Source organism: Xenopus laevis, chromosome 9_10L (assembly GCF_017654675.1).
Source record: "Xenopus laevis strain J_2021 chromosome 9_10L, Xenopus_laevis_v10.1, whole genome shotgun sequence".
NCBI classification, from domain to species: Eukaryota; Metazoa; Chordata; class Amphibia; order Anura; family Pipidae; genus Xenopus; species Xenopus laevis.
Genome location: NC_054387.1, coordinates 100,516,025 through 100,543,328, shown reverse-complemented (window position 1 = coordinate 100,543,328; position 27,304 = coordinate 100,516,025). Strand labels below are relative to the sequence as shown.

Below are 27,304 nucleotides of genomic sequence, written 5' to 3'. Positions count from 1 at the left end.
TCTGCTGGCTGTAATTTTTGCCTCTGCTTCTGTTTTAAATAACTGCTGTTTTTTTTTAATAAGAGCTGTTTTATTTTTACAGGCACTTTCCAGATCACACACTTGCACAGGACATGGTACACTAAATTGGTTGCTATGGGTTACTGCCCAGGTGCAAATTTGCCCAGTGTTTATAAATGACCCCAACTGTGATGCACATTCCACACTGGGGAAGAATTTAGTGCCCCCCTTAGCTTTCACTGCAAGTATCCAGTGGTGGAAGAAAACAATTTCTATACAGGCACTTGAAGGAAGTTTTTAAAGATGCAATGAATAAACATTAATTGAATGTAGTTGTTGGATAATGTTTTACCCTGAGTTAATTGGTTTCTGATAGGGATGCACTGAATCCACTATTTTGGATTTGGCCGAACCCCCGAATCCTAATTTGCATATGCAAATTAGGGGTGGTTAGGGGAAAACATTTTTACGTCCTTGTTTTGTGACAAAAAGTCACGAAATTTCCATCCCAACCCTAATTTGCAAATTTGGTTCGGCCGGGCATAAGGATTCAGCCGAATCCGAATCCTGCTGAAAAAGGCCGAATCCCGAACCAAATCCAGAATTCAGTGCATCCCTAGTTTCTGAAGTAAGATTTTTACATCATAACCCTGCCGCTGATGTCATCACAATGTTATAGCTCCAGCCCTGACATAATCACCCCACTTCCTTTTAAATCACCACCTGGTTTTAAAAAAAAAGGAGAAGGTGGCAAATCATGTGAACAATTTCTCGGAGGGAGGGTTAACTGATAATATTGTTATGTATGTCTTTAAACAAATTAAAGGGCAAGAAGATTAATCAATATATTTGAGTGTTGTTTCTATCTTTATACAATTATAATGGAGAGCCAATCATCCAGGGAACAGAGAGCACCAAGGAACAATGGAGGAAGGAGTATTTCCAGTTGCTGCCAGTTCAACCACTTCTTGATCCTCCCTGTCCTAACCCAACATCTTATAGCCAGCATGTATTGCCATTGTTATTTATATACTCTATATCTATAGCCCTTAAACTGAACTGACTTTGGAGCGGAGCTTTATAATCTGGCCTGCAGCCAACCAGGATGAGTTTCAATACCAACATCATACTACAATCCGCACACACCTCCTTCCAAGTCCAGCCTGCTGCACCTAAAGAAATATGGAAAATGTGTTATCATATCCAGTTCTACTATTCCATGTTCAAAGCTATATGGGAATATAACAGGTCAGTCTTCTCTATATTGCTTCATAATTTTAAGCACACGAATGTATTCATTTTCATATTTAGTTTTCTAGTGCCACAAAATGAGTACACTATTAACCAATGTTCCCTCTCATTTATTTGGGCTGTCTGTATAGAAATGATCTTGTGTGAGCACATCTTAAAACTGTGTGCATACTTTAAAACTTTGTGTACAGAAATCAGTGGGTCAGAATAAATACAAAATAATTAGGGTTCAGCAGCGGGTGAAGGCCAGCGCTGTCATTAAAGTTGTTGTTCACCTTATATGAATTTTTAGTATGAGCTACAGAGTTATATTCTGAGTCAATTTGCTATTGGTTTTTGTTTTACTTATTTGTGGTTTTTGAGTTATTTAGCTTTTTATTCAGCCGCTCTCCAGTTTACACTCTCTGCAATCATGTTGCTAGGGTCCAAATAACCCTAGCAACCATGCACTGATTTGTATGAGAAACCGGAATATAAATAGGACAGGGCCTGAATAGAAAGACTAGTAACAAGAGTTAGCAATGGCAATAAATGTGTAGCCTTCCAGATCATCTTATTTAAGATGGGGTCATTGACCCCAATTTGAAATCTGGAAATAAGGCAGAAGGCAAATAATTCAAAAACGATAAAAAAAAAAAAAAAAAAATAATTTAGACCAATTGAAAAGTCACCTAGAATTAGCCATTACTACCCCTTTAATGCCTGCCATAGTGTCTGAATTAATTTTTATTTTATTGTGCATAGAACCGCATGTGAAGAAAAAGTTGATACAAGATCTACACCCATCCGCCTCTTGCTGTAATTGTACTGGATCAGTGTGTATTGACACACATGGAGCAGATTTCAGTGTAGAAGCACAAGTGTGCACAGGCCAACAGCCTGCACTTTAGTTACAGTGAGCAGTCTATCTGCATGGATCAGCTTTTTCTCAGCCTGTGTTTCTGTGCAGGTGATTAAGCAGTCTAGTGTACCACCATCATCCTAAGGCAGGGTCGGACTGGGTCAGCCCAGACCTGCTCCCCCGATCGGCTGCCCCCTAAAAAAGGATCTTGGGGTGCAGCAGCGATCACACATGGGAGGGTCAGGAGGCGGCCCCTGGTGACTACCAAGAGGGCCCTTCATGTCCAAACCTGTCCTAAGGTGCTGGAAAAAAAGAGAAAAACAGGAGAGAGTCAACAGATGCAAATTATAATTTTAATAAACATAATGATTATAGTCACACTCACCTTGCTTATTAAAATATGTCAGGAATCCCAACACTCACCATCTCCTATGATGGGATTTCCACTTTGCAGTTCTTTTGGAGTTGTGACATGCTCACAATAATTCCTCATTTTATCACTTAAAGGGCACCTATTACATATAGAGCCCACACTCTGGATGGGGGAAACAATTGTATTTGTTTAAGAAAATCACCCTTGTGAGTACCACAGCTTGCTCATTATGCATATTGCACATAAGTGTTTATTGCTCATTATACACAAGTATTTTTTCGCAATCCTCTCCTAATATGCACCTCTGATGGGGGACACGATTTTTAAAGCTAGATACTGATACTCACTCCCTCAAAGATGCAGTGATGCCGGCATTATAGAAGCTTGTGCTCAAAATTGTCCTTTGCACACCACGCTTACAGTTGAAACACACGGCGCAGCTTGAACTGATCCGATGAAAGGAAACCGATGCGACGAGACGGATGCAACGAAAATAAGGTAATAGAAATGTCGAACCTTGTCGCTGCGTGCATCTGACGCGACACAACTGTCTGATGTGAACGCAGCACGTTGCGTCTTTTTGTTTTGTCCAATTTTTGGACCATGTGTGATTAGTCCCGACATTTTTCACAGCCATTTAGTCGATCGGACAGGTTAGAAGATTTATATCAGCTAACAATAATATCTCTGCATGTATTGCCTATCTGACAATGGGTGACTGATACTACCATTTGTTGGACAGAACATCGTCTGATTTGTTATTTTACTACTGTATTTAATCTGAATGGTTAGTTGCAGGTCAGAAGATTGCGCAGTTTAAGGAGTAACATCACCCCACCAGGCAGCTGATAGTGGCAACACCATCCTAACAGGCTGCACATAAATGAGATCATCCTGGGAGGCAGTGAGGAATAGTTACAATTTACTATTTTAGCATTAAGTGATACTGACATGAAAAAAACTACTTTTTGAAGTTCCTAAACCTGACTGTAGAGTCCTGCGCGGGTCCATTTTTTGGGACTGGAACCCGACCAGTACGAAGTGCTGCCATTGTAAACTGGAAGTGACGTCATCAGAAGTAGACGTGATCAGAAAAAAAGGAGTAAAACAGGAAGTGCTGTCGTAAACCGGAAGTGACGTCATCGGAAGTAGACGTGGCCAGAAGAAAGGAGTGAATATCGATATTGAGATGACCCGTGGCCCGACCCTCAACCCGCAGAACCGCGGGTATACCCGCACCTGGAACTTCTAAACGCAACCCGCAGGTTTTTGCGGGTAACCCACGGATACCCGACCCGCAGCAGGACTCTCACTGTATTGCCAACCTGACTGTCCCTTCTCAGCCTGTCAGTTAAAGTTTCTAATGCTAACGGGGGCCAGGCGGCAACCCTAAGCACCAGAGACATTAAACGTTACCTTATATTTTGAAAAAACTGTAAAAAAAATAGAAGGTAATTGTAAAAAAAGTCTATTTCTGGGTAACAATCTGAAAACAATTGAACTAAAAAAAGTGTTTGGAAGGGGAACAACCTTTTAAAGATGTCAGTGTCATTCACTATAACACACAGCCTGCACAGCTCTGTATTTGTGTCTGTATCTGTGTATCTGTGCAGTCTGCTGTGTGAAACTTCTCACTGAGATTCTGCTCCTCTGCAGATCAGATCACTTTCCCTCCAGACTTCAGCAGCCATGATCAGGAAAGAGCTGGTGATGTCACACACACACATCATCATAAGGGAGGAGCTGATGACATCACACACTCCATATCTGGCAGCTTCATTGAAAACAATGCTGGAGTGTACTGACCAATCAGCTGGGGGAGGTGTGTTTAGCCTAGGAGCAGAGTGTGACTGGTTCCTTGTCTGCCTGGAAGGTAAAGCTGCCAGGAAAGTGACTGTAACTGACTATTTTACAGCTTTTTGTTAGAGCTCGTGCAGGCTCCGCCTCCTGCCAGTGCTGGGAGCCAGAGGGAAGAAGGAGGAGGCGGGGCTGGTGCGCATGGCAAGCTGTGTCCATGCCCAGGAGGAAGGAGGAAGAGAGGCTGAGACTACTCAAACTCAGGTACTGATTGTTAACATGCCAGCCTAGGGGGACTGTTGCCAATCTCCTTGTTTCACCCAATTATTGCACCTGATGTGCCTTCCCCCAGCACTAACACTGGCCAGTTTATGTGGGAGAGAGCTGAAGCTATTAGCTGGACATTCGGAACAGTACACTGTAAGTTTCAGGGGGATCACTGGCAGTTCATGTAGCAGAAGAGGCTCGCTCAGTGCATGGAGTTGCTGAATGACTCAGACTTACAGGCTGATACTATATCTGCTCGGGGAGCAGTAGGTCAGTGAAGGTGGAATGTAAATAATTCTCCCTGTGTCTGTGTTCCCACTCAGTAACCCCCCCCCCCCAGCTCAGGACTAGTGTTTAGTGCAGGGTCTCCCCAGGCTGGAGTGGTTACACTGTAGCACGTTTTGTTTTGCTGCCTTATCACATTGCCCATTGTTTATTACATTCATTTGAATTATAATTATTATTCTGCAGCTGTTTCTATACTTCTCTGTGGCCCTCAAAGTGCTGACTACGACTCCCAGCATCCTCTGCAAGAATGTCTATTGGGAAATGCAGACTTTATAGTGGAGGCTGTAGGGAGAGGTTTTATAAGTTATTATTAACATGTATGTATAACGTTTATCTGCAGTGCTGTACTGTACTACTGTGTTTACATGAAATTACATACAAATATGGGTATGGCTCATTAAAACTTACAATCTAATACAAGAAGAAGGTGGAGTGGTTGCAGCTATAAGCGTTGTTGCATAAAGCTCCCCGATTTTCTAATAAAGATGCTAAATTGCTACCCACAGCAACCAATCAGATTATTGCTTTCATTTTTTTAACTTGTGTGCTCAAAGCTAACTGCTGAATGGTTGCTAGGGTAACTGCACTGGTGCTGTTCAGCATCCAGGTCATTAAATGAGCTGCACTTGTGATTGTTAGTTGTGTGAACAGACCCATGTTGCAAGGGCCAAACTTGTGGCTATGCAGTTGTGAGGAAATTCACATGTCAGGGGGATTCTGTGATACACTTTCCCCTCTATCTTTCTTTAAAACTTTGTGTTCAGACCAGTTTTAAATTGTGTGTTTTGCCACCAAGTTTTCAGTGCTTTTATAACTGGGTGTGTGCATAGCTCAGAGAGCACATTGTCTGGGTGTTGTGCTTGAGAGCAGCTGAAAGGCTCAGGGGTTTCACACACATTCTAAGAGCAGAGGTTTCCAATCCTGTCCCCCATTAACCGCGCAGTGGCGTTTTTGTTTTGTTTTTTGTGGGTGCATTTACAGCAATATTCAGAAGACTGTTATAGGATCTGTTATCCAGAAAGGTCAGAATTACAGGAAGGCCATCTCCCATTTTAGGCAAAAAATTCTAATTTTAATAATTATTTAGTGATTTGCTTTTTCTCTGTAAAAATTAAACTGTACCATATACTTCATCCAAACTAAAGGTGGCCATACACCCAGTGGTCCACTCATTTGGAGAGGTTGCCAAACGTATCCAGGATTTTTAAACCAGGCTGATTGACATCTGCCAGATATTTGGCCAGATATCAATCGGGGAAGCCCGGTCGGAGAGTTCCATACACTGCCCAATAAGCTGCAGACTTGGCCTGTGTATGGCCAGCTTAAGCTGCATGGATCCTTATTGGTGACATAACAAACCTATTGGGTTTAGTTTATGTTTAAATGATTTTTAGCAGATGTAAAGGGATTCTGTCATGATTTTTATGGTGGTGTTTTTATTCCTAAATTACACTGTTGACCCTGCAAATAATTCACTCTACCATGTAAAATGTAATTCCTAATCCAACAAGTGTATTTTTTTTAGTTGTAATATTGGTGTGTAGGCAGTCATCTCAGGTCATTTTGCCTGGTCATGTGCTTTCAGAAAGAGCCAGTGCTGCACTATGGAACTGCTTTTTGGCAGGCTATTGTTTCTCCTACTCAGTGTACCTGAATGGGATCCCAGTGGGACATGGGTTTTTACTATTGAGTGCTGTTCTTATATCTTCCAGGGAGTTGTTACCTTCCCATTGTTCTGATGATGGATTGCTGGGGGGGGGGGGGGGAGGGAGGAGGGTGATATCAACTTGTAGTGCAGCAGTAGAGAGTGACTGAAGTTTATCAGAGCACAAGTCACATGACTGGGGGCACCTGGGAAACTGAAAATATGTCTAGCCCCATGTCAACTTTCAAATTTAAATATAAAAAAAATCAGTTTGCTCTTTTCAAAAAAAAATGATTTGTCTGCTACTAACTAAGGCATATTGAAAAAAAACATGTTTTCCATGACAGTATCCCTTTAACACGTGGAGATCCAAATCATGGAAAGATCCCTTATCCAGCATACCCCAGGTCTAAAGTTTTCACGATAATAGATCCTATACCTGTATTGATCTCCCTGCTGCTGTAAAGCATCCTGATTTGAGATTAGTGAATGCCAAAGTTACTTGGCAGCTGTTAATTCATGGGCAGAATTCATGCATTTGGCTAGGTACCCAGTTGTATTTGGAACTGCATCCTTAAAAGTGGCAGCAACACTTTAAACATGTAATATACACACAATTGGTCAGGCTCTACATGTTGTTTTGAGCATTGAGAATAGAATCTCCAGTCATTAAACAGATTAGATAAACATAAGTAACAATCTAGTAGAATCCCACAAGCAAACAACCAAGCAGTCCATGGTTTTCCTCTAGTGTCCCGTCAAATACTTACAAACACAATGTAGAACAAGTGGAAACTGGACCAGTCTGCAACAGCGCTTTAGTCACATGACATGTTTCGGGTTACCAACAAACCCTTTATCAGGTGTGAGCGAAATAGTCCAAACAAATCTAAATACCATGAAGTTGTATCAACATAAACCGCACCTCCTTGTTCTTTCACTATAATATTAACCCTAAAGCAACCGACCGATCGTAGTCCATAAAAGCATCCAGTTTTGTGAGTCTGTTTTCATAGTCCAATGATTAATTGTCCTTTAACCCATGCAGAACAGAACTTGATACTTTGGGTTGTAGAGTTAACATTCATACGTGGGATAGGCAGAGGTAATTGAACCTGATTGAGGGTTCATGGCAATCCAAAAGCATTGTAGCACAACTTCTGGCTGGCCCAGTTTCCTCTAGTGCTACATTGTGTCTTTCTTTTTTTTCATCTGATTTAAGATAAATACGGTGTAAGGTATAAGCTTATCACTATTCTGTGTGCTCATTTTTTGACAACTAAATATATAAAGGAGTAAAAAAAAGGCAAAATAACTACAATACTATTTAATGTTTGTATTTAATTCTAGCTAGTGCTGGACAGTTCTCTGTGTATCTTGTTCTGATATAGCTTTATGTTCTTAAACTAGTTGTTCCCTTTGCTTTGCTATTGTAATGTATAGGGATGAACCAAACTGAATCTAAAACCTAAGTTGCATATTAAAATAGGAGAAAAATCTAAAACTTGGTTCTATTTTCAACTGTTTGTTGCATTCAGTTGTCCAGAACTTTAGGGGTTGGTTTGGATTCGGTGCTAAAGATTTGGCTGGATTAGGTGAATTCCTAGCAATTAATCAAAACCCTTTAGAGACCTAAACCATGGGCTTTTAGATAATGTCTGGACTACTGTACTCTGAATGCCCTGTTAAAAGCAGAATGGCTTTGCAAAAAAAAAAAAAAGGAGGTTTAAAAATGTTTTGAGTTGCCCAGCAACTCACTATTTAGTTTTGAATAATGGTCCTGGAAACAAATGTGCTGGCAATCTGTACCGTGAGCTGTGGACTTTACACATAAAGGGTAAAAGAGGTATAATAATGCACTAATTTACCTTTGTTTAATTCAATTAAATGGTATATGCAGTGTTTATATATTATATGCAGTGCTGAGTGCAGCTCTTGGGTCAAATGCCACTAGACACCAGACCTCTGGCTCCTTTCCTCATTGATTGGTGAAGTCACTGATCATGGAACAGAGAGGTAACCCAGCTAAGATCCACCACAGGATTTAGCCAAAAGTGTCTGGCAGTGACTAGAGGAGACATATCTTTATTTATAATATGTAGAAAATATGGCCCTGATTATATGTGTTGTTTTCTGTTGCTAAATATAAAGAGTTTGTATCAGTTCACATGCTTTGTAAGCCTTTAAGTGCTGGCGTGTGATGCATGTTGAATTCTACATTCCCTTGCAGGTAAAGGGTTAAACAGCTGTGGAGTATATCGCCCCTGACAGTAATTCCCTGTGGGCCTCCTTGGGTAAGCTGTGCTGTAAAATATGACTTGTACTGTAGTTCTCTCATCTGGTGGAAGGACACACAAGGCACATGGTTATCTAAAATAGCTCTTCAAGCTGAAAAAAAAATGAACCGCAGCACTGACAATCCAATTCACTTTCCATTATTTAGGTGCAATTGCTATTCCCCTCCTCACACACACCTACTTAACAGGATTTATACTCGAGAGAATAATCATGATAAGTGTAGCTGGAATATAATACCTGTATAATTCTAACCCTTTCACTTTATTTTATTTCTGTGTTAGCTGTTGTGCCAAATTCAGACAATAAGGTATACTTTGAGCCCACTGCTACAAAATGTGAGATTAAAAACTGTAAAAAAAAAAAAAAAAAAAAAAAGATTTAAAGATTTGCCTGATCCAGTTTTCCTTATTTTGCATTGTGTGTCAAAGTAGTGAAACTGATATATTTAATGGGATTGTTCACCTTAAAATTAACTTATAGTATGATGTAGATATTGATATTCTTAAACATTTTGTTTTGATTTTTTTGTTTATCAGCTCTCCAGTATGGTATTTCAGTAGTTATCTGGTTGCTAGGGTTTTATTTACACTAGCAGCCAGTCAATGGTTTGAACAAGAGACGGGAATATGAATAGGAGAGGGCCTGCATAGAAAGATGAGTAGAATAAAGTAACAATACGGTTAGCATTGTAGCCTCACAGAGCAATTGTTTTTGGCTGCTGGGGTCAGTGACCCCCCATATGAAAGCTGGAAAAGGTCAGAAGAGAAAGGCAAATATTTCAAAAACGATAAAATAAATAATGAAAACCAATTGAAAAGTGCTAGGAATAGTCTATTCTTTTACGAAATTAAAGGAACAGTAACACCAAATATTGAAATTGTTTTAAAGTAATGAATCATGTACTGCTGCACTGCACTGGTAAAACTGATCTGTTTGCTTCAGAAACACTACTATAGTTCATATAAACAACCTGCTGTGTAGCAATGGTGGAAATTGAAAAAAGTCTATATGGCACAGGTTAAATAGTGGATAACAAATAACACCATTATGTTCTACAGAGTTTATCTGCTGTATAACCTGGGCATTTACTCCTTTGTGTGGCTGCTCCCATTGCTACACAGCAGCTTATTTATATAAACAATAGTAGTGTTTTTGAAGCAAACACAGCGGTTTTACTAATGCAGGGCAGCAGTACATTATATTGTTATTACTTTAATAAGCTTTTATTTTGTGATGTTAGTGTTCCTTTAAGTGAAATGTAAAATACTAGCAAATTATTAATTATATCTTAAATAATCTTCCTGCAATAGGCTAATGGTCCATAAATGGGTGGTATTAATATCAGTACAACATTATCTATTTTCTCTTAGTGTAATGTAGATTAAATGGCAGACCCTTATACAATCACATTACATCACTAAGGGGCCTATTTATCATGCTGTGCAAATAGTGGGGTGAAGCATTACCGGTGATATTGCTTAGAGCAACCAATCGGCAATTCAAAATCTCTGCAGCCCTGTACTACATTCTTTCTAATAGCAATCCCTCCTCACATCAAATAATAGCGCATGCATTGTGTGGGATTTAAAGCACTGCCAGTGATAATGTTGGTATGAATCTTTTCATGCATGGTATTGTGTTTGCATTGTTTGGCTGTTGTGAGTTCATATCTACCCATTAATGTTATGTTTGTATTGTCTGGCTGTTGTGAGTCCATATGTGTCTGTTGTTCTACATAACCCTTTTTAGGGTCAGGCCACACGAGCCTGCGGCAATTCACACGTGGCGCTCCATTTTCCGAAGTTGCCTCATCGTTGATTGTGGATCGTCCGGACTTTGATCGGTCATTAGTTGAAGAGACAGGTTGGAAGATTTCTGTCGGATAATGATAAAATCTGTTGTCGGATATAACTTTCATACGATTGCTGTCTGTCCGATTCGATGTTTTAACTACTTTATTTAATGGTTAATTGTAGATTGTTACATTGAAACAAACGATCTTTTGTCGTACAAATAATAAAATCTGCACGTCTGTGGCCAGCTTTTGCAAATGGTCTTTTCTCTTTCTACGTTCTTAGCACCTGTGCCAGAATCTGACTGTATTTATTTAAGTGACAAAGAAATGTAGAATAACTGGATGGGTAGGGGGGAGTATCCTCTGTGCCATTCTGGGTGAGCCAATGTGTGTTACAAAATTGAAGATTTTTGTATTGCACATGCTAAGGATTCTGGGATACCAGAAGTGTGGCTGCACTTTCCTGAGAAGGAACGGATCTATCCTTTCTTGTCCTTTTAGTTAGGGCAGGGGCATACATGTAGATTCGGTTAGATTTAGTCGCCTGGCGACTCATCGCCTCTTTTTCGGGGTGACAATCTCCTTGAACTGCCTTCTGCCTGTTAAATGAAATACAGGCGGCTCTTAGATTTCCGAAGTCGCCCGAAGTTTCCTTGTAAGGCAACATCGAGCGACTTCAAAAATCGAAGCGCCACGAGTGCCATTGCGCTGGAGTTATCTCATTATAGCAGGGGGAAGGCAGCTCGGGGAGATTATAGCCCTGAAGAAGAGGCCAGGCGACTAAATCTCCCCGAATCTGCCCGTGTGCCCCTGCCCTTAAACATCATTATTGTAGCAACCATTGTTGTTACTTTTGGAAAGTTTGGATACAGTGGCAATAAGTGCAAATAGATTCACTGTATAAATCCAACATGGCATAGGATGTAGGAGCTTTAAAGGGGGATGTTCACCTTACAAACCTTACAAAAAGTTGTTCTCAGACTGTTCACTGAAAAAATTACTTTTTAAAATTGCTTTCCATGTTTTATGTTTAATGTTCCTGTCTCTGGCAGTTCGGTCTGGCCGCTCGGTAAAGCTCGCCATAGACGCGACGATTCTTCTTGCCGAACGACCGATTTTAGGGAAGTCCGACCAATCCTTTGAAATTATCGTGGGGTTAGTGGGATTCGAACAATCGTACATCTCACGTTTTTTCGGCCGACATCTGTCAGGAAATTGATCGGCCAGGTCAAAAAATCTTTGTCGGTCCCAGTGCAATCTATCTATGTTTGCAGGGCCAAGCAGGCAGCTCCCCTTTGTTTTCCTGGCAAATTGGTCTTTTTAGTTGATGGTAAATTCGTACGATCGTACGATCGTTCCGAGAAAATTGTGGTCTCACGATGAGGATCTGATCTTTTAAAAATCTTACATCTATGGCCAGCTTAATTCAGGTGCAGATTCCGAACTGTTACAATTTGCTCCATTAGTTGATACATATCTCAGCACCATGTGTGAAATATTAGCAACTATTGTATCAGTTGTCTTAAATGAAACTCAGGGTAAGAAATGTATCAAAATGTATTCGTTTAGAACACTTACAGGTTCGGCCTCTCCCAGAGCTGATTCAGAAAGACACAAGAAGTTGAAAAATTAAGCTTTAAACTTCAATATTAGAAAAACAGTCACAAATAGAACATAGAAAGTAATTTCTGGTAAACGATCTGAAAACTGAATTGAAAAAAATGTTGGAAGGTGAACAATCCCTTTAATAAATCATATTTACTCTGCACATTTTAATACCGGTGATCTCACCTTCTGGAAAACAGCCGAGGAGGCAACATCACAGGCTAATGACTAGGTCAGACACGTGGCTAATGAGATGGATGACATCTCCGATTTTTACAAGGCGGATGATGTCACCCTGGACTAATGACAGTGATGACATCACTGTTAGTACTGGTCATGTTTATGGATTTTAGATCTTTTTAGCGGGTGTGTAAATGCTTTATAGTTACGCTTTTACTATTTACTTGTATTTATAAAGCGCCAACATATCCTGCAGCACTGTATAGTAGAAGGGTGAAAACAAACTAACATGCAAAAACTGATTGATACAAGGGCTTTTGGAAACCGTACTTGTATTGTATAACTTCATGTTTTAATTGGTGCTTTAGTCAAGTATGTATTTTTTTAAGCTTAAAATATAAAGTTGCATCTTTGTTAAAGTGGTGCTAAAGGTTCCAGATCTTTACAGGAATATGTTGGTTTGTTTAAATCCTTTTTTATAATTTGTTTCCAATAAATTCTTAACCACTTTTACTAGACCCTATTTATCTGTGCAAGACTCCAACACTGCCTTCGTTCAAGTCTGCTAAAGCTGTAATATCAGATTTGGGAAAGGGCAAATAGCTGATAGGCTGGAGACACTATGTAGATTGATGCTTTATAGAACCACATCTTTGTGCACACACACACTCCACAGAACAGACAGGACTTTCAATACTTTCAAAAATATAGAATTTTCTTTGGAGGTTATCATTCCTTGCTAATAAAATATTAGTAGTAATATATCACTATAATATATATATATATATATATATATATTTGTTTTGAGAGTGGATAAAGAAGGCTACACAAAGAAAGACCGTTACTGGACACTGCAGGATTCAGCAGTCTAAGGTGTGGTTTTGTGTGCAGCTTTAATTCATATCTCAGCAGTGTAAATCCTACCTCAAAGCACTTTAAAAAAAAAAATTGTTTTTTTATAATGTAGCAGTTTTCTAGGCAAACTGAGAATTGGATATTTCTAAGAAAGTTCTCCAGACATAACATATTACAGCATATAACCTGACACTATTCACACTTTATGAACCATGAATTCCAGAGGCCATTTTGCTGTATATTGTTGTACAGATAACTGACACAATAACTAATGTGCTGCTTTGCTTTTTCCACCTGCAGTAGACTGGTTAAAGGAACTTGCTGTCTGATTGCTCTGGGGTACTGAGCTCGGGCAACTTTCTTTAGTTTTAATAAAGAACCCCAATATATTTCTTGTGGTAACTAGTTTAAACTACAATTTAAGTAACATTCACTGCATAAGTGTTTATTTTGTGTACTTTTTGTGTGTATATTCATTTTATAGGTGCATTGATTAATTTTCAGTGCATCTCCTGTTGGTTGCCCAATAGTTCTGTGAAGTTGTGCCTACTGTTCTCTTAGGGAGCAGGCTGTGAAAGGCAAATCAAGTAAAGTACAGGACTGAACATGAACAGAATGGAGCAGACAAAATACACGACTGCACTGGAATAGTGTAAATGCATGAGTTGAGTTTATTACAGGGGTGAACACAGACAAAGCAGGTGGCATGCTGGACAGGACTGGAGACAATTAGAATTCAAACTGTGGTCAAGGTAGATTGAGTACAAGCAGATCCAACACAGGCAAAACTCAAATATACAGGTTCAGCTCAGATACACAAGTTCAGGTCTTTGGATCATGATACAGTAGACAGAAATGAGATCCTGAAGAGCAAGAGCTAGGGTCGCCCCAAAGTGCTTTCGCCAATTCTCAAGCAAAGGTCAGAGGAAAGGAAATGGTTTATATAGAGCAGGGGTCCCCAACCTTTTTTTTTTTACCCACAATCCACATTCAAATGTAAAAAGAGTTGGGGAGAAACATATCCAAAACCTTCCTTGGGTACCAAATAAGGGTTGTGATTGGCTATTTGGTCACCCTATGAGCACTAGCAGCCTACAGGAGGCTCTCTTTGGCAGTACACCTGCTTTTTATGCAACCAAACCAAGGGTTGGTGAGCTACATGTATCTCACCAGCCATATAGAGGCAGATGTACTCTGAGTTACTGATCTGAAGTGGCAGCTACTGTGATTTTCTGTAATTTATCTTATTAAATGGGAAAGGCAAGGAAGAGATTTGAAAATCCCAGTAGTGTCTTATAGTTTGGTAGGTTTTCATGAAACATAACAATGCCGCCTATGCAGAAAATATGCATGCTTGAGAAGTGGCGGTATTCTTCACAAAGTGAAGTTGTGACAAAAGTCTTAACAAAAAAAAGGGGGGGGGGTTGGGTATAGCTTGTATACTGATCTGGTAGAACCTGCAGCATGATGAAAGAGACTCGCAATGGCAGGCCTCTTATTTCCTCGTGCAACTTCACAGGGCTCCAAAGCAGCTCTTGTTTCCAAGATAGCAAGATACCACTGTAGGTCTGCCTGATGTCTGGCCACAAGTTGCTTTAAAAGCCGAAACACCACCAATTAAACTCAGGAGGAGATGTGAAAAGATTGTTGACCTTGGATTGTTGCAATCGAAGAGTAGGAGAGTGTTGGAATTTGAGAGCAGGGGATTCCAAAGAGTCACGAGAAAGTGCCCTCAAGACTTTATTTAGCAGTGGCTACAAAAGCCACCACATCCACCATTATTGTTATTATTAAAGGAAAACTATACCCCCAAAACAATGTAGGTCTCTATAAAAAGATACTGCATAAAACAGCTCATATGTCAAATCCTGTTTCATGTAAATAAACCATTTTCATAATATTATACTTTTCCAGTAGTATGTACCATTGGGTAATCATAAATAGAAAATTTCTATTTTAAAAAAACAAGGGCCGCCCCCTGGGATCGTACAATTCACTGTGCACACAAACAAACCAACAAACAATACATGTTAGGTCACATGAGCAAATTAACAGACAGAGTTCTGTCTTTTGCTTCCACACTTGTTCCTGTTACAGTTAGCGTTGTAGTATTTCTGGTCAGGTGATCTCTGAGACAGCACACAGACCATCACAAAATGGTGGCTCAAGGCAAGAGATGTAAAAGGGCAAAATGTACTTAAATATATAAACCAGTATGGTAAGATTCTTTAATATGCCACTTAATATGATGTAAACTATCTGTTGCTTAAATGTTCATTTTGGGGGTATCGTTTTCCTTTAAAGGAGAAGGAAAGCTACGGAGGCATTTTATTGCCAATAGATTAGCTGCAATAGTGCAAGCTAGAATGCTATATTTATTCTGTAGAATGTTTTACCATACCTGAGTAAAAAGCTCTAGAAACTCTCTGTTTGTTTAGAATAGGAGCTGTAGTATTAATGTGGTGTGATATCACTTCCTGCCTGAGTCTCTCCCTGCTCTGGGCTCAGATTACAGTAGAGAAGGGAGGGGAGGGGGGAGAGGAGCAAACTGAGCATGCTCTTGCCCAGGGCAATGAGGTTTAAGCTGAAGGCAGGAAGTCTGATACAGAAGCCCATGTGTACACAATAGAAGGAAAGAAATGCAGTGTTTCTTTTGACAGGGGACTCAGAGCAACATTACTTTGGGGGTTTACTGGTATATTTAAATGGACCTTTCTGATAAGGCTTACATAGTTTTAACATTTCCTTCTCCTTTAATAGCAATTACTTATACTGCACTGTCCCAGTGGTCAATAGAATGCTCCTCCATAGCTCTCCTTAAAGAAAACCGATTTAGTGTTGGATAATTTCTTGCCTTTCTAAAAAGCAGTTTATCTTGTGTATCTATGCCCAGACAAATTTGAAGAGACCCCTGGCTAACGGTCATAAATATGTCTGATCCCCTCCCCCCTCAAGAACACACTTGTTATTTGGTGACTCAAGATTATTTCTCAGAAATCTGACTGTTTTGTTTGGAATAGTCTTCTATGTTCTAACATTTCTGCTCACACTTTACCATTTTTTATGCACCGTTTCCTTTTTTAAATTTGTTGTGTTGTATATTTTGTGTGGTGTCTCTTTGTTTTCCTCTTTAATTCAGTTCACAAATTATAAAATGGCTACATTCTTTATGGACTCAAGATTAAAAAAAAAAAAACAGGTCACTTTATATTTTCTGTAGAAAAACAAATTTCACTGATGTCTCTTTTAATTTTCTATATTAAATTCAGCCTACTAAGCTAGTATTTCACAGACCAGCAATCAACCACAAAAATATTTTAATGGGTGCAGACTTTAGTTGGATCATATGTATAGTCTCCCTTTATGAGTGTATGTGGTTCTGAAATCTCTGCAATTTTTCACTTAATACACACCCTGTTGCTCTTTGTACTTAAAGGTACATCATTGTATGTCTTCAGGTTTTGGTGCGAAGCACAATGCAAAATAGATAGTATCATTTCAAATCTGAAAACACATTGTGTTAAGGAAAGGTTATTTACATTTATTTAAAAAAAATAATTTCTTTGTTTGCTTGAACTTTGTTAAATGGCCCAATTTCCTCCCTAATAATAAAATATTACCTCAGACTTGCTCCATTGCTGGAATTCTAGATATCTCTGTAACAGGCCCGCAATCTATAGGATTGACACCCAGGGCTGTTGGATTGCTACGATCTGCAGCAGAAAGAAGTGTAATAGTTAAAAGAGAAGGAAATGTAGAACCATGTATAAACAACCCATTTATTTTTGCTTAAAATTCTTCAACAAATCATTCCAACTTAAAGGAGAACTCAACCCCCCCACTAATAAAAAAAAAACAAAAAAAACCCTACCCAGTACCCTACATTTCCATAGGTGATATCATCTATAAGTGCCCCTAATCCTTTACTTGCCTAAAGGTGCAGAGTAAGTGCAGCTGAGCTCATAGGTGCCATCTTCTAAGGTCCCAAAGAAATTCAAAGAGCTGGAAAATGGCACCCATAATCATTGTTCTCCTTTAAGTTGGAAAGATTGAGATTTGAAATTTCAAGCAAGAATAAATGGGTAGAAATACAACACATAAGGGCACATTTACTTAGCTCGAGTGAAGGATTAGAATGAAAAATACTTCGAATTTCAAAGAAATTTTTTGGAGAAGAATTTGCTTAAAATTAGCCATTCTATAAAATACTAAAAGTTAACTTAAAAGTGAACCACTCCTCTAATTTGTCCACAAACAACTCGCCAAAACACCTGAAATCACAATCCATTGCATCAGAATCTCCTGAAAGTGCTTAAACAAACTCTGCTTCTCTGGCCCAACCCTGTCATCCTGTTATTGAAAATCTAAGCTGAAGGCAGAAGAAATGCTCTTGGCTCCGCTGCCAACTCTTCTAACATAACCTATGACAGGCAGAGATGCTGTGTGATTATTTATGATCTTCTTTCTAATGGAAAATCCTTGTGTGAAAAAAGGTAAATCAAGGACACCGTAATACACTAATGCTTTGTGACCACATAACACAGTGGTCAAGCATTTTTAGGACTATGTATCTACTGATAATCACTGATCTGCTGAGCTGAGCTAATGCCTATAGACCATGAGGCATCACCAATTACTAAAGAATTTGTAAGCCTGCCTGAAGTATATTACACTTTAAAGTATGGAATGAAACCCAAATTTATCATTTTGGCTCTTATTGAAAATTCTGAGAACCACACATTGGAGTCTTTTTTAGTCTTGTTCAGAAGGATCTGTTAGAAATATAAAAAACTGTTAGGCAAACTCTCTCTCTCTCTAAAATACATTGCCATTTTGAAAACGGAAGTATGTAAATTTAGGGGTAACTTTGCAAGCCTGTATCTGGCCCAACTACAGTTACAGTTATGGGACCTGTTATCCAGAATTCTTGGGACCTGGGGTTTTCTAGATATGGGGTCTTTCCATAATTGGGATTGTCATACTTTATGTCTATTAGAAAATAATGTAAACATTAAATAAAACCAATAGGCTGGTTTTGCTTCTAACAAAGATTAATTATATCTTAGTTTGGATCAAGTTCAAGGTACTGTTATATTATTACAGCGGAAAAGGAAATCGTTTAAAAAAAAAATTGGATTATTTGGGTAAAATGGAGTCTCTGGGAGACAGCATTTCCGTAATTTAGAGCTTTCTGGATAACAGATCCCATACCTGTACTAAGCTTTCCAATGAATAGAGGGAAGAATAATTGAAATAAATGGGTCCTTAAGTTATATGAAACAACGCAATTTGTGAAGTCCTAAACCATCATAAATCCATATTAATACGTGCATTTTATTCCTTTTTTCCATTTACATTTCTTTGCAGTCCATATTCAAGTGCCTATTTTAACATTTTACAGCCCTACAGAGCAATTGTCTGCCAAGTGTGTCTAAGTAAGAGGTCAATGAATGTATTTTTGGTTCTCTGGCACAAACCAGAAGCAGACAGGTGGCGACTAATTTTATCGCAATCTTTGTGTAGCTGCTGATTAACTTACCCCGTTGGAATGGATACAAAATTTAAAGAAAATACTGCTGGAGGGTTATAAACCATAGCAGAGTTGAGGAACTTGAGCATGTCCAAGGAGGGATTTCCCATCTCTGCTGAGAAATGGCATGAGCCATGGGAATTGTTAAAGGGCATGTAAAGTCTAAAATAGAAAAAGGCTAGAAATGCTGTATTTTGTATACTAAATATAAACATGAACTTACTGCACCACAAGCCTAATCAAACAAATAGTTTATGCTTTCAAAGTTGGCTACAGGGGGTCACCATCTTGTAACTTTGTTAAACATCTTTGACTAAGACTGTGCACATGCTCAGTGTGGTCTGGGCTGCATAACTGCATACAGTCAGGTTTCTTATAAAAACGGTGCACATTTTTTAATTGAAGTATATTGAAGATAGGTTTCTTTTTCATTAAAGTAAAGTAAAAATGGGATTTTATTTTTTTTGCCTTTACATGCCCTTTAAAAGTTAAATTTAGCATTGCATTTGCATTTATAAAAGTTTCATAACAACATATCAGTTATGATTTTCACTGTTTTGGGGATTGCACTTTTACAGATCTGATTATTTGAGAGCCTACATGGTGCCTGGCTGGTTGGCATTCTGTACTGCAGAATGACAAGTCACATTTTTATCACTGACCCAGTTTCATCCAGTGTGAAAGGTGAAATGAATGGCATTTATACACACGCCCTTTTATGAACTTTCTTTTCTTAGGGCGCAGACCTCAAAACCTCAGAAATTGACTGCCTACATTTCCTTCCATCATGCAGACTAGAAAAACATTCCATACCTTAAAAATAGGGTGCTTTCCATACTTGGGGGTTAGGTGCACAGAGAACTAAATGGGGGAAGCATATTTTTCTTGATTGACGAGATGAGTTTCTATAATTAAGGGTCAGACTGGGGTGTGCGAGGCCCTCCATGGCTGCTACCCCAGGGGCCCCACACTTCCTTTGCGACCTCAGCCTCTCGCTCCCCCATACGCACCTTATACTTACTTTTGCCACAATCGGGGGAGGGAGGACATCGGGGAGCATATCCCGCTGGCTCAGTCCGACCCTGCTCTTAAAGGAGAACTAAACCCTAAAAATAAATGTGGCTGAAAATGCCATATTTTATATATTGAATTTATTGCACCAGCCTAAAGTTTCAGCTTGTCAATATCGGCAATGATCCAGGACTTCAAACTTGTCACAGGGGGTCACCATCTTGGAAAGTGTCTGTGACACTCATATGCTCAGTGGGCTCTGAGCAGCTGTTGAGAAGCTAAGCTTAGGGGTTTTCGTAAATTATCCAGCAGAAAATGAGGTTTGTCTGTTATATAAGATGATGTTACAAGTCTGATTATTATATTCTGATGCTAATTGCACTGGTTTCTGTGCTGCTGAATGTCCAGCAAAATGGGAACAAAATTCGCCCATCACTACTGTGGTTGCCTTGGACTGGTACAGACGCTGAAAACATAATGTACAACATTTTTAGCTACTTTAGTTAGGCTTTACTTCTCCTTTAAAGTGACATTTTAAAAGTACATTTATCATACTGTGTAAAAAAACTGGATGCAGAATATTAATAATAATAATGCAGAATAATGTGTGATAAACTGTCTAAAATAAATGGCTAACTTATCAAGGTGTTTGTGCCATACATTACATTAGTAAAGTATGCCAATATATTACACCACTTCAGACCTTGCGAAATCCATTCAAATCAATGGGGAATTGAAAGCATAGAGGAAGTTCCAGCGGGAGTTACTATGGAAAAAAGATATGTTAAAATCCACCACGGATGAACACCATATTTTCACAGAGAATATTCAAGCGGATTCATACTTTAGCAGAATTTTTACAACGTTTCTGAAAATCAATACATAACTTGATAAATACGCCACTTTTTATGCTGTGATGCCTGGTGATGTGTAGTGGATTTGGCAGTGATCACAGTATTTTTACACTGCAAAATCAATAGGCCCCTAAAAGTCTCTGTGCTCATTCCATTCCATAGAACTGTTGTATGAATCTCCATGTACCACAGCACTGTAGGTGAAGTTATTCCTTTTCATGATCCTTTTACTTGCTTTGCTGGGGTGACTTTGACTGTCTAGAGAAGATCTAGGTGGACCTAGCAGTGGTGCGCACATGAGCGAGTGCTTGATTCAGGCACTCCCATGATGCTATTGGAAAGCTAGAAGCAGATGTTGCTTTAGGTGCATAGCTTTTTAGTATATTGCAGTTCTTTTATCAAAGTTATCATCCCCTGAATCTGAATCTGTATTTTTGCGGGGAACCTGAAAAAAAGCTGTTATGCTAAAACTAAAAAAAAAAATCCTCTCTGCCCAAGTGAGGGAGCAGCTATGTATCTCAAAAAGCTTAGTGTCTGATGCAGCGCCTTCATAAAGAAATGTGGGTCATGAATAATGTACTTATTTAAGGAATGAGGGCAGGAGGCTTGCAGCAAGCAGGAACATACAGCAGCAACTGCACAGCTAAAAAAGGAGATAATGTATTCAACGGAATTGCCACCATTATTAAAGTTTTCGAAGTGATCCGTTTCTCTTTTCTCATTTGCTTGATTCTGAAATGACTCCTGATTTGCTTGGCAGTGCAGCTTTTTATAGTCGAAGCTTTTTTGTATGTTCCTTGCAGTTGTTTCTGATAAGGTGTAGTTCAAGCCATTCAATGGTGTTTAAAGGTGGTCATACATGGAGAGATCCGCTCGTTTGACGATGTCGCCAAACGAGCGGATCTCTCTCTGATATGCCCACCTTGAGGTGGGCAATATCGGGCTGATCCGATCGTGGGCCCTAGGGCCCAATGATCGGATCCTAACGAATGGGAATGGGTGGTCGGATCGCGGGGCCGCATCAATGAACAGATGCGGCCGCGATCCGACGGGATTTTTAGTCCCATCCGATCGAGATCTGGCCGACTTTCGGCTTGATCGGGGAAGCCAGTCGGGGGGCCCCATACACTGGCCAATAAGCTGCCGACTCTGTCTGTCGGCTGCATTTATCGGCCCGTGTATGGCCACCTTTAGTTTGTAATGCTATGCAAATATGTAGTTAGAACTGGTTCAAACAAATGGAGGATCTCTCCATTGTTCTCATTACAGCTTGATTGCATCAGGGCTGGAATTAGGGCTAGGCAGAAAAGGCACGTGCCTAGGGCACAACGCTCAAAGGGGAGCTGGGCACATACCTCTGGCCTGCATACCTCTAGTCCTGGCACTTGAGTCCCCCAGTCCTGCCCACTCTCTTCTGCTCCCCAAACTCTCTGCCCCCACCCCTGCCGTCATAATGAGTTCGCACATGCAGAGGTGGAGTTCAGTTTTTGGCCGGGCTGCCTAGAGCTCCTGTAATGCATATACAACTTTTAGGGCCTCCTGGAACCTTAATCAAGACCAGGCACCACCTGGCTTGGAGGTGGCAGTTGACCCAGGGGTTACTTGCATCAATAGGCGCAATGGCTTTCAGTTTGGAAAAGGAGGCAGAAAGGAGTGAGTAGCACCAAGCACAACTATACAGAAGTGAAAAGTTCCATTAATAAATGGGATATTTTGCAACAACAACTTATTTGCTGTTTTTAGTAGTATGCTATATCAAATATATGTTGTTTGTAGTTGCACGCATATAGTGGAGCTCCCTATAGATGTTCTCTGGTCCCTTTCTGTGTTTCAAATGATTGGTGGGCATGTCCTAATGGTTCCTGCCAGAAGCACAGTAGGAGGGGGACAGCCAATCACAGCCCTGCAGTCACACAAGCACAGACAGGCTTCAGTTCCCTATCAGGTCCTGCTAGCTGCTGATTGGTTCCTGTCCTACAGTGCAGTGAGCTGAGTGCTGCCGGCTCCCCTTCACAGCCTGGGAATTCAGGGAGCAGGAAGTGGAAGAGAAGGGAGGGATTATTAGGGTTTTTGCAGAAATATTCAATAAATCAGCCCGAAACACTCATTTTTTAAGCACAATTCTTCTATATCTAAATGAGAATAATGCACTGTTACGCTCTTATTTTTTACACAATATGTCTCCTTTAAGTATCACGTGCCCCTGTGTGCATGTACTTCTGTTGTAAAAGGGTTCACCTTCCCTCTTTTTGGTGCAGGAGATTCACCTTCAGAAATAACAATTGGTTAATTATATTGCACTATTCTTGTGAATTAATTACAGAGGAGGAGGTTGCCTGCTTGAAAGGGTCCCACAGTTGGGGGCCCTTGGTTGTGTTCCAGCTTGGCTTAATGCATAAGCTGACACAGTTTTAACATACAAACCAACTCTTTCCACTTATGAGTTCTGTGTGCATGTGCGAGTATGGTAAAAATAACTGCTCAGTAGGGAAGCCAACACATGTATTTATTAATAGCTTGTTCGCTTCAGTGTTCTCCCTGGAGTGCCTATAGGCATAATATCACTTGCCCGTTGTTTGTCTTGTAGATAAAAATGTAGTGTGAACCATTGTGAGATTGTGGAGACAATACCAAGCCAGAAGTTTCTCACACTTAAATACTGAGACATCCGTTCATCTGCCATGTAAGAAACCCTCCTTGCTGAACTTAAGCCCTAGGACCTCATGTCCTCACAGTGTTTATTTGACTAATATGAGACGATGGGGCAATGCCATGCTAGGCTTAAAGCTCTGACAGAATACAACTACTAATATCAAAAGATTTTTAGGCTCATTTACAATACAATATGCAGTATTTAAAGTGCAAAAAAGGCCAAAATCTGCCTTAAGATCACTGCAAAGACTACGGACCCAGAGGTACAAATGCTTTATAGATGAGCAATACGGACTGCACTCTTTTGCCCCTTAGAGCTCTTGCACTTGTGCCTCCGAGATCAGTGAATTACCGGTAGCCCTTCTGTGTATTAGCTACATGAATAGTATGATGCTTGATTAACTTTAAAATATGTATTATACATTTTCTTGTTGAGTGGGTTGAATAATTTTCTTTTATTAGAGTAAGCCTAGATTATGTAAAATATTCAGTTACTTTATTAGCGTTCAGTTGCTCTTCCTGTTCTTTCCCACCCATCTTTCAGACCTCTGCCTGTGGAAGGGGCTTTGCTAGGAACCCATTTAAATGCAGAACTGGGAAGATGCTGAAAAATATAGTATTGTACCTTGTTTTAATGCAGGGGTGCCCAAGAGGTAGATCGGGATCTACCAGTAGACCTTTAGCTGGTGATCAGTAGATCTCAAGACACTGTCAACAAACAGCTTGTCTAAATCACCCTCATGTTTCATGCTTTTCATTCAGCTATTTAAGTTAAGGTAACATAAGAAATAGTTGTTTGTTAAATACAGCAATATACATGTTCTAATTAATCAATATTTAAGTAATTTTAAGTATCTTGTGTTCACTAGTACTGCATTTCTATTGGAATGATGACTAATCTAGCTTAGCTTTATATGTGTGCATGGTTATTCCACTGGTTTTCTTTTCTTCATGCTATTCCCATATGCCATTACCCATATAATTTTGGCATAATCACGTGAGCAAAAGTAAACAATGAATGCTGTAGCCATTGCTTTGCTATATGTAAGTGTGTGTGCACTGGGTTAATCTCATTGGAATGCTTTACTTCATGGGATATATTTAGCAGAATGTTGTGACAGGCACAGCTTTTGTTATAGCAGTATCCTTAGCGCTGCTGGTGTTTGTGCAGGATCTGGCAGGGCCTAGGCACTCACAGTAGGTGGGAGGTTGGCAGTGTGGCACCTATTCAGAGTTATTTCTGTGCCACCTAAGAGCTTTCGTTCATTTGCAGTGTGTAGTACAAAAGAATTATATTTTGTTTCATATGGGGCTGCTGTTAGTTGCAAATGAGGCTACAAACCGAGGCTTCAACAGATAATATGATCAGAAGCCAGTGAATCTTTTTTTTAATGTGGTGTTGAATTTAAAGCTTGAACTTGGTTCTAAAATTGAATCCAGAAAATATAGAGTAGGTGATACCTTTAATTGGCTACGTAGTTTGTAAATGCAAGCTTTTGGGGATACTTAGGTTCCTGCTTCAGGCCCAGGTACTTTAATTAATGAGCAAAAAAAAAAAATCCGAAAAATACGTAAGTAAGCGTAAAAAACCCGAGTGGATTTGATCATAGTTTGTAGCAGAAAATATTGAGATAAATTCAGACTTTGATAAATAACCCTCTAAGTGTGGAGAGTGTGCTTGTGCAGGTAAAAAGCTGAAGAAATCTTGTGAGTAAATGTTCACTTAGTTCTGTTTGTCCCAAGCAAGTTACTGATATAGCGACTCTGCCCACGGCCTGTCCTGATGTAGGAAGAAGGAGCTTTAATTTGTTGTAGATGTTAGATGCTGTTGAAAACTGTCCCATGTTGTGGAGACAAACCGGCTGTTGAGTGTTGCGTCTCCTTATTCCATCTTCTGCCATTTGAGCGAAATCCACAACTTACATCGGATTCGTTTTTCTAAAAAAATTCAGTGGGAGTATTCGTAATGTTTTTTATACAATGTTAGCCCTATGTCTTTTTCCATTAGGTATAATGCCATCCAATATTTCTATGAAATATTCAAGTACTGGCAATAATGAGACAGACCACAGTTATCATCAGTCATTGCACTATTTTAGTTTGTGTTTTGTGATATAAACTGTCGGCAAGAGCAAAGCATGGTGTTCTGGCTGCTTTCCCTGAGCCAGGATTTAGTGAAAGAAAAATGACTAGAATACGTTGGCCAATTATACCAGCGTGCAAGACATTTTATTGAAGGTTTATAAACATACCTGTTACTGTTTAGTGTTGTTTAGAGAGCCGATTCACTTCAGACGCAAGATGAAGGGCAGCTGTATTTCAAAGGCATCTCGACCAGTGAATTTGCCACAGTGGGAATCCAATTGTGCCAGGGAGATTCAGAGAAAGCACTTCAAGTACAACATTATTATGTGTATTTATAAAACATCTGGTTGATTGCTTTTAAATGGAATATATTTTAGTCTACTTCAGCAGTGACACATTGTCTGGGGTATTTTTTATGGCTTGCTGTCTAAATTGCAGGAATAAAAAACAGTATTTATATGCTATTGTATATAATTTGTAATTGCTGCCACATTCAAATCCCATGTGTGAATACCTTTCCTAAATTCTTCAGCTATTTACTTGCATTTATTATATGTAAATATGCATCACTGTGTGCTCTCCACCATATAACAAGGAGTTTTATAGTCCCAAAACTGAAAGTTATGACGGAGAAACCCTCTCACTTGCACCACTACCAGAATCTGAATATTAGTGGTCCCAACCTGCCACTGTGCCCTTGCACAAAGGTTTAAAAAAAATTTAGGTAACCAATCCATTATCTGCAATGGCACAGAAAACTGCCCACAAAAATGATTAATTTGTGGTTTGCAGGCATCTTTGCCTTCCTCCCCAACTTACTCCAACCTTGAATGACGGCATGTCCATGGTTGCCCTGAGGTGGCCCTGCTGCCTCCCGTCTCTCCTCCCCCATGCTCATATATTTGGCAGGAGGGGGTTCATGACGTTTGAAAACCAGTAAAGTTAAACTAAAGAAGTAGCTAGAAATGTTGTACATTATGTTTTGGGCTTCTGCACCAGCCCAAGGCACCACAGCCCTTTAGCAGTAAAGATCTGTGTCTCCAAAGATGCCCCAGTAGCTCTGCATTTAGAGGTACAATAATTTTGGGTAAAAACACATCATTTTACTTATTTCGACCTGTGACCAGGGGTTTTAAAAGCTTATACCAAAAAAAAAATACTTATTTTGAGAAATAAGCAAGAAGAAAGTAGAATGAACATTAATGCCCAATATATGGTCTAATTATAACACTGCACCTGCATTGTAGAATGTTGTTACTTTGCCATGTATAAATAAGACTGAATGCTATTAACCAGAGAGAAAATATTTTTCAATTTGTTTTTTATACTCAAATTAGTGATGCCTATCTGTTAAAAAACCTGAATTTAAGGCATTATGGCCTTTGTCCAAAATCATAGTTTATAAATACTGTATTGTGGTCCAATCTACCACCAGGTGGAGCATGTAGCAAAAGCAGACAGGAGAGGGAGCTTTTTGTGCTAAATTCTATCAAAAATATCATTGCTGGTTGATAATGGCAGAAGGTAATATCAGTACATGCCCTTTTGCCCAAGCAATGTAATTCATTACTACGCATTTTATTTGTCATGGTTTGAATGATAAAGACCGCAATCCAAGTCTAACCAACTAACCCTGCTTTTTTTCTCAAGGCATCAGTCGCCTTTTTGGCCACAGGAACAGATGTGTTTTTTAGAGCACATAGAGATTGAGAAGCAATGGACAACCAGAGACTAGATATTTTCCAACTGGTTAACATTGGTATGATGATGTTGAAACAACATTTAGAAGGCTTCCAGCTGCATATTATTGACTTCTAGGTTCCGCGTCTGTCCCTGAGGCACCTATCTATTGCTGGTCATTGAATAGCAGCTAAGTCATATTTTGCATATTTATTGCCAAAGAAAATATTAGCTGGTGTGTTCACCCTAACTGACTTCCAAGTTCATCTGTGTTTAAGGGGTAGGTTACTGGTAGGG

The 27,304-nt window shown here is 39.5% G+C and overlaps 1 protein-coding gene across 4 annotated transcripts in view; it reads left to right on the top strand.

Annotated features, from left to right (window-relative positions):
* The first annotated feature begins 4,268 nt into the window (after window positions 1-4,268).
* The window catches only part of mrtfb.L (myocardin related transcription factor B L homeolog), a 193,104-nt gene continuing 170,068 nt past the window's right edge, over window positions 4,269-27,304 (top strand). For 2 of the 4 annotated variants that reach the window (XM_018236311.2, XM_018236310.2), the window contains exon 1: window positions 4,269-4,526. The gene's annotated coding sequence lies outside the window, so the exon portion shown is untranslated. Of the gene's footprint in view, window positions 4,527-8,736; window positions 8,757-27,304 lie in introns of those variants that run through there. The other 2 variants (XM_018236312.2, XM_041576649.1) reach the window with 2 other exon arrangements.